The 8,864-nt window shown below is 33.2% G+C and overlaps 1 long non-coding RNA gene across 2 annotated transcripts; it reads left to right on the forward strand.

The window, feature by feature from the left end:
- Positions 1 to 823: 823 nt before the first annotated feature.
- LOC311077269 lies at positions 824 to 6,209 on the forward strand. 2 transcript variants are annotated; one of them, XR_014604840.1, is made up of 5 exons: positions 824 to 946; positions 2,863 to 2,969; positions 3,263 to 3,466; positions 5,831 to 5,879; positions 5,969 to 6,209. It is a non-coding gene; the product is annotated as an uncharacterized lncRNA (long non-coding RNA). The 2 variants fall into 2 exon arrangements; XR_014604841.1 differs by lacking the exon at positions 824 to 946 and having other exon boundaries at positions 2,881 to 2,969; positions 3,093 to 3,466.
- The last annotated feature ends 2,655 nt before the right edge of the window (positions 6,210 to 8,864 follow it).

The raw sequence follows: 8,864 nt of genomic DNA on the forward strand, positions 1-8,864 counted from the left end.
TTCATCACCCAGGTGGTTAAAATATTCAGTAGGTGGCGGTAATGCTCCTATGGAGTGAACGGCCAGATAACTAAAAGAAGAAGAAGAAGAAGAAGCTGAGCCGAGACTAGAGATAAGAGAGATTGTGAACGAAACGAGAGTGATATTAAATTGATCGATTGATTGAGTGAGTTAAGAAAGAATAAACAGTGATAATTTAGCAATAAATTATTAACAAGCTCAGTAGATTTATGAGGTATTAGTTCTTTAGAGAGCTCGCGTGTGAGAAGTGCCTGGTGAAAACTGAACGCGCCGTGCTGAAACCATACTGAAGAGATAGGAGACATTTTCGAATCTTTCCTTTGGAAAACTGCTTTTCTTTTGTTCCTTGATCTATATTTCTCCTTGGTGAGTTCTATTTTCTTTATGAGAAGTGTGTTTGATTAATGAAAATATTGTTTTTGTAATAGTAATGTGAACAATGCATGTAATAGTATGAACAATGCATCGGTAAAGTGGGTAATAATAATATGAAAAAATGTTTTATAAAATACTATGTGATTGTATGTAGTTACGTTAAATAATGCAGAGACGTATTATTTGTTGAGATTGTGCGTTTCTCTCTATTGGGAAGTGTGTGCCATGCGGTGCTTGCTAGCTCTGTATAACGTTAGATTAGTGTGTTAATCAAGTATGCTAGCATGCTTATGTTGTGTATATTTAAATGATTGATGAGAGTCATATTGATTGTTTAAAAAGGTTTATTTGAATGAGATTCTAATAATTATGTTTGGCTTTGTTTTTCCAAGGCCGTTTTTTTTTTTTTTTTTTTGATCTAAATTCTCTGTTGAGAGTTCCTGAATTGCTGCTGAGATTCCTATTTCTTTCCTGTGGATTTCCTATCCCTGGTTGGACTGGCGAGCCATCCCATCATTTCGTCCCTGGAAACCTGTAAAAAGTGTTGTGGGTAGGACAGAACTACATACATTGCATATTTTTCCAATTTACCTGGATTTTCCTGAAGACAAGAATTCAACTTCATGGACTGAATTGTTTCCATTTTGATGAACATTCGTATTTCTTATTTTTGAAATTGAGTGAACAACTGTTGAATTTGAAATTTAAATATTGAGGTTGAGATTTAGAAAAGTGACATTGGGAAATTTTGATTGTGTTTTTCTGGTATATGTCATTTAATTGAAATACTGTATATTTCTGTCATGTAATTGTTTAATTTGATTTCATTTCTATAATTATTCCAACAACCAACAAAGAGAAAATATACATACCTTTTATTTAATTAATTGCAGTCCGAGTGATTCATTTGAATTTAAAATCAATATAGATTTTGCTAGTTTTGCTTCAGCGAGTCGATCCAAAATTCTGAGTCTGGTCCATAGTCTGAAATTGTAAGATCTAGAAACCGAGCCATGCGCTACAGTTTACAAAAATGTTTTGACCACTAGTTTTAGTCTAACCTTAATATGAAAAATCCCACCTTTTGTACTCATGTGCTTTAGTGGAAGAAAATTTTGCGTTTAATGGGAAGACTAATTAAAAAATAAGTAAACATCTCAACCACTTATATATCACTGCTTTATCTAATCAAGCTTGAATTGGCCTGAGAACATGATGACTGTGGGGATTCTCACAATCAGCTCGTCTTCGTGTCTGTAATCCATGTTAACGCAGCTTTATTTCTGATTATCTGAAGATAAGTTGACTATTAAAAAGAACAACTGTAGGCTATATCAATTCACTAATAAAAAATTGTAAAATTGTTACTGTCTTGAGTTATTATTTTGGAATAAATGTAAAAAAGCTTACAAACACTAACTTGATTAGTTTTATTCTTGGTTTGAATAAATATAACATTAATTGCATTTAACAGTTAATGTAATACTAAATTGTATTTTTTTAAATGTAATTTAAAGTAAATGTTTATCAAACCAGAAAACTGACAACATTAAGTGTAGGTATAACTGGGACATGAATTTACATTTTATATATATATTTTTTTTTAAAAACAGAATTTTCCCTCCTCATTTCAGAACATTACAGTGCCACTGATTGTTAAACTCATCTGTCGTTTTCTAATAAGCCATAAAGGACTTGATGAGCTGGATCAAATGTGTTAAATTAAGATTAAAGCTAAACTCATATACTCCTATTTTATATGCATCATTGATTTCGTTTTATTTGATTTGCAAAATTTTATTCAAAATTATTTTTTTATTTGGAGTTGATAACTGAATGTGAGATTCTTGACATGATAATGATCTGAACTATGGAATCATATGGAATAAAATGACAGTTTGTGTCACATTATTGTTGTTGTATATCTGGCATCTGGTTATATCTTAAAACAAAATCAATATTTACTATAGATCAGTTAGTCATGATACACAAAACTACAAAAACATATTTATATGAATAAAATAAATTAAAACACTATGTAAAAACAGCACAGACAAAATACTGCAAACATACTGTACTATAAGATTTACATTTATTAATTTAGCAGATGCTTTTATCCATTTACAAACAAGGAATATTACAAGAAATTTGCCACAAAGCCACAATATTTATAGAATATAATATCAGGTTTATTAGAAAGCTAGATTAGGAGACAAGCAAGAGCAGAGGAGAAATATAGAGATTTATTTGTTGTTGTTGTGAGTGCCTTGTTGGTTTAATGTTGTGTTGTTCAGTAAAGAGCGTCTTCAGCGTTTACTGGAGTTTAAAAGTTGTGATGAACTCAGAAGAGATATGGGGGAAGTTAATTTCACTGATGTGAGATTCTGTGAAGTCAAATCTGTTAACAGGGAGTATTGAGATGTTTGTGGTTTCACTGACTGTGTGTGTAATTCTAAAACTGATCAGCCTATAGAAGCCAGAGGAGCGGTTTAACCTTCACACTATAAAAGCTGATCTTTATGACGGTCTGATCTCTCTGCACTGGATGTCTCCTCTCTTCTGCTCATCACAAGGTGACTAAAACACTTTATCTTTATTTGGTTTGTAAAGAGATTTTTCGGTTACTCTATATTTTAAGGTGTCATTGTTACAGTGTAATTATATATTTATTGTTTTATTTACCTTTATTTTACCAGGAAGTAATATTTTACAAGAGAGACCTGGCCAAGGCAGCAGCCATACAGGAAGACAACATTAATAATAATAATAATAATAATAATACTATATTAGAACATAGTATCCTCTCAACAAAAACAATCACAAGCCTTCATTACCACTGTCTTTACCACTGTATTCTCTTGAACAGATATTACCAAAGTCAGAATATATGTGGAATTACAGCATGAACATGTGTTGAGCTTCACAAACTACAGGATAATTAAACATGGACAAGCGAGAGAGAGAAGAATGGAGAACCAAAAGGACAAAACGTTACAATCTAATGAACCAAAAAAGAGAAAGACGCCGAGTCTAGTCAGAAAAAACAGCATTAATAGCGGAAAACCAAACTGTGAGTATTTATGATGTTTAATATCAAACTGTCATATTTCATCATATGGTTTTATTTTGGTCCATCTACATCTACACTGATATGATGACGATACTGTGTTAAAATTGCTGAACACCACAATAAGGAACACAGCCTTGTTTTTCACAATGTAAATTCAAACATAAAAATAGCTGAAGACACCTATAACAGAAATAAATCACAACCACAATCATGTAAATTTGACATTATCCTATTTCACCTTTGACTTTTAACTCCTCTGCAACATCCACTTGCTCTGGCTAGAACAGCGACTGTCCAACACAGTCTCACTCAGGGGCGGACTGGGGGACAATCCAGCCCTGGCACTATAGCCACACTAGCCCACATTACATATATATATATATATATATATATATATATATATATATATATATATATATATATATATATATATAAAATAAAAGTAAATAAATAAATAAATGATTAAACGGCGTGAATACAGAACTTGATCTACAAGGTCATATCATTCTCCAATACCTAAAATTAAAGGGCACCAAAATTCATTAAAAAGATGTCCACGGTTATATTTCTCCAAAGTCAGTTTTTCTAATGGCAGAAATGAAGACAATTGGTCAAAAAAAGTCTTAAGAGATGGAGGGCAAACATTCTTCCAGCATAAAAGTATGCATTTTTTTGCAAAATAAGATATCAAAATAAATAACCTGCATTTTTCCTGATCTAACTCTAAATTATCAATATCATTTAACAAATATAGACTGTTACTCAAGTCAAAACGCTTATCCAAAACTGACTGAGTAAAAGAATGAATTGATCTCCAATAGCCTTTTAAAAGACTGCAGTCCCAAAACATGTGTAAAAATGTCCCATCCATATTTTTACATCTCTGACAAACAGCTGGAATATCATTTGATATTTTATGCATTTTTAAAGGTGTTAAGTAGGTTTTGTGGATAAACTTAAAATTAGTCTCCTTAATCTTAATACTTGTAAATGGGAAATGAATTCTATTACAAATATTTACCCATACATCATCTTCAAAAGTTCTACTTAGATCCCTTTTCCATATTGTTTTTTAAAGTCGGAAATAAGATTGAGATTCCTTTGTCAAAATATGATAACATTTAGAAATCATTCCTTTTATTGTGTCTACGAAAAAAAAAAGTCCTCCAGTTCTGACAAAAAAAAAAAGCCGTATTTTTTTCCCCTTAATCAGAGAGTTAGTGACACTTCGGATTTGTAGATATTTAAAAAATTGTTTATTAGAGATATCATATTCTGCTCTCAATAAATGATTTTACTTGCATTTTTTCACTCAAAAGATCTTTAAAATATAATATACCAGAATTTAACCATTGACATATATTGCCTGAAGTAATTAAAGTGTTAAGATCTGGATTTAAAAAGATTGGAGAATATATAGAAGTACAAGAGACAATACCAATTTTCTTTCTACAATCTTTCCAAGTTTGAAGAGTGTTAAGTACAGTAAAATGGTTATTCATATTTTTTATCTTTTCATAATGTTTTATAAATAACAGAGAGACAAGGGACAGTGGTTTAAATGGATTTGATTCCATCTGGACCCACATGGATTCATGTCTTTCTTTAGACCAAGAAATCAAATTCCTAATTTGGGCTGCCCAAAAATAGTATTGAAGATTAGGTACACCTAAACCTCCCAGAGGTTCAGGCTTCATCAAAGTCAGCATACTAATCCGAGGCTTTTTATTGCTCCAGATGAATCTTGAAAGATGGCTATTAATTGAGTTAAAAAAGTCTACTGGTAAGAAACATGGAAGCATTTGAAAAAAAAAAAAAGAAATCTTGGGAGGATATTCATTTTGATAATGTTTATCCTACCCAATAGTGATAACGGTAAGGAGATCCATTTCGATAAATCTAATTTCACCTTATCTACCAGGGGAATATCATTTTCTTTAACTAAATTATCCAAATCTAGAGTAATAAATATACCCAGGTATTTGAAGCCTTTTGGTGTTAGATTAAACCCACTAGAAGAAAGTAGTTCTTCGGTTAGTGTTGTGTATGAAAAAAGTGCATTGGACTTATAAAAATGTATCTTATATCCTGAATAGCTACCGAATTCTTTAACTGTGTTCAGGAGGTGGGGGACAGAGTTATCAGGATCAGTGATATACAAAAGAATGTCATCGGCATATAAGGATATTTTATGTTCAACAGACACAGTCTTAAAACCTTGAATTTTTATGTTATCTCTAATAAGTGAAGCCAATGGTTCAATCACCATGGCAAAAAGTAAAGGTGACAGAGGGCACCCCTGCCTTGTTCCTCTAGAACTTGCTATAATTGCTATAATCTGATGTTCATGTTCTTCATTCACAGTTTCTCATGTTTCACTGATTCATTGTGATGTTTTAGAGTCACAGAAAAGGTGAGACACACACATCATATACAGAGAAATCAGCAGAAATCTGATGTTATATTGATCTTTGTGTTATATTTCTGTATTTCTCCTTTCAGAAAGCAGCAGTGTGATTCATCTAACCTGATAAATATTCTCCATCATGTTCCTTTTTCAACAAATAATAAGTTCATGGTTCAGACATGCACTGTTACTGTATATAAGATGAATGTGTATGAATGGATTTTTTATTTATATATTACATGTTTGGATTTACTTTATTCTCTCCTGGAGTTTTACAGTTTTGTAAACATGTTCCAAACTTCTTGTAAAAAATAATAAATACAAAAATTACCTAAACTGTTAGTTTTGTGTGTTAATATTTGTACTTGATCCTTGATAAAAATCAGCAAGTGAGATCAATGTTAACATGTTCACGAGTACTATTGAATACATCATTCTACAATTATCTATGGATAGATGTCTTATATATAAATGATATTCGATGAGCTATACTTCTTTTCATTTATTATCTATATAAAATCTGCATATTATTGCTATTTATTTTTGTCGGTGAAGGTGGTAGTAGGGATGGTGGTATTAGTATTGATATAAAACTATTTGTCTTACTTCCCTCTCTTCGCCTATATAAATAACATTGCAGAAAACATTACATATAAATATTTATAATGTGCATATTTTATGAAATATAAATGTCTGGGTCAGGCGGCTGTTCTAGGTGCTGTCGGTGGGTGCGACCGGCGTGTCCTGTTGGTGTGGGCATTTTTACCGCCGTTGCCCTAAATCCCTTCTTTCATGTAAAACTGTGTTGGATTGATATCTGGGTTGATGTGTCTCTGGCTTCATCTCATAAAATCTAACAGTTAATAAGAAGTGATACAGAAAATTGCTTTAAAGGAACATTCCGACTTTTTGGGACTTTAGCTTATTCACAGTATCCCCCAGAGTTAGATAAGTCCATACATACCTTTTTTATTTCTGTGCGTTCTGTAAGTGTTATTTGACGCACCCACCGCTAGCCTAGCTTAGCACAAAGACTGGATGTAAATGGATAATGGTAGCATACTAATCCCAATAAGTGACAAAATAATGCAAACATTTTCCTATTTACACGTTGTGATCTGTATAGTCACAGCGTGTACAAATAACAAGGCTATATGAGACAGAGACCATTTTTAATCGTATAAATACTAGGGATGTCCCGATCCGATCACGTGATCGGAAATCGGGCCCGATCACGTGTTTTCAGACTCGATCGGAATCGGACGTTACCTCCCGATCAGGACTCGGATATATATGTAGGCTATATATATTCTCATTATTTTTTAACACATCTATAGTTATGCGGTGGCACAGAGTTACGCCGGTTTCACACTGCACGCGTTAGCAGAGCGTAAGCAGCGTAGGAGCAGGGCGTATGGTGAGCAGGAGCAGGACACGCGCGTTTTGCTTTCACACTGGCAGCGTTTGTCACGCGCGGCTGAACCACGGGTTGTGTACAGACCAGGGTTTCCGTTGGCCGAAAAAAAAATGAAATGTCCGACAAAATTAAATCTCTCCGGTCAAATTGTCCGATTAAAATTGCCTTATAATCCCGCCCCCCTAACACAATCTGAATTTGAGAATAAGCCTAAAATGTATAAAGCAAAAATACACCGACCTTTGGCTATGTTATAAAGGAACAGGCTCTACCGTTTTAAAGTTATTAAACATTATTACATGGCTTGGTTGAATCCCAATGTGGAATGCGGTCTGTTATTTCTTGATATCAGACCTCTGCGAAGCACTAACGGCGCCAGGATTTTGATTGTAGGTGGGCCTCCAGAAAACTGGATGGGCCAGTTAAAAAAAGCCAAAAAATAAAATAAAAAATAAAAACGGGTTCCCCTTCATCTCCGTTTCAGCGCTTTTCTGGGCACTGAGGACAGTGACTCAGTAGCCTATACCTGAATTTAATGCGTAAAAAAAAAAACTTTTTTTTGTTGCTTTTTTAATACAATTACAATTTCATTTAATTTATTGTTTAATACAATTATAGGCCTATTATTTTTAGTTTATTAACAGCAACAACAGCTGTAAAGATGAAGTTGACGATCGCCATCTCCTTATAAACGCGCCTATAGAGAGAAATGCACATCATGGATTACATAATCAGAGAGTAGCCTATTTCTTTTCGTTTTAAATTGTTAAAAAGACATTTCAAGCTTTCTTAAGATATATTTCATGTCTGTGAGGCCTACGCTGAGTTTCGTTAAATTAGGATGAGATGCGCTCCCGTTCACGAGCAATGCAAGTGACCGCGCGGGCGCCTGCATGATTAGGCCAATCGTCTGCTATATTTCCTGCTTATTTATTAAATACAGGCAATTGGTTGATAAAAAAAAAAAAAAAAATTAAGATACAATTTATACAAAACGAAATTCACTTCAAAAAAGTCATTCTACAAAACCAAACTTAATTAAGTGGTCAAAATCATGTCTGACTCACTCCATGTCTCTCGATATTGCGCATCCTATCTTACTCGTGCGGTTCACTTTTCATAATCAACATAAATTAAAAAATAACATTATAATATTTGAACAAATATTAAACTAAATGAGCTTATTTAATGGCTACTACAACACGTATAGTAGACCTAGACTCTCTATTTGTACAAATTGCTGCACATTCTTTTTATTCAGAATTTTGCACACATAAGTTGAAAGACATTTGTTTGTGCATGCATAGCAAAACATATCTGCAACATTTATCAAGTTCACTGATAATTATGCGCGCATTTATTAATTATTATCTTAATGAATAATGAAACGAGGACGAAGCATATAAACTGCGTTGTTTGTTTAGAATGAAATGGATCACAAATAGATCCGAATGAAGAAACGTACAAAACCATAGTAGAAAATGGGTCTCGAGTGTTCCTGCAGAGTTCTCGCTGCAGAATCGGATCAAGACGAAGCAGCAAAGTCGCCTAACAAGGTTACGCGGCTTATGCGC

The sequence above is a fragment of the Abramis brama genome (assembly GCF_963993115.1).
Source record: "Abramis brama genome assembly, contig: SCAFFOLD_47, whole genome shotgun sequence".
NCBI lineage: Eukaryota > Metazoa > Chordata > Actinopteri > Cypriniformes > Leuciscidae > Abramis > Abramis brama.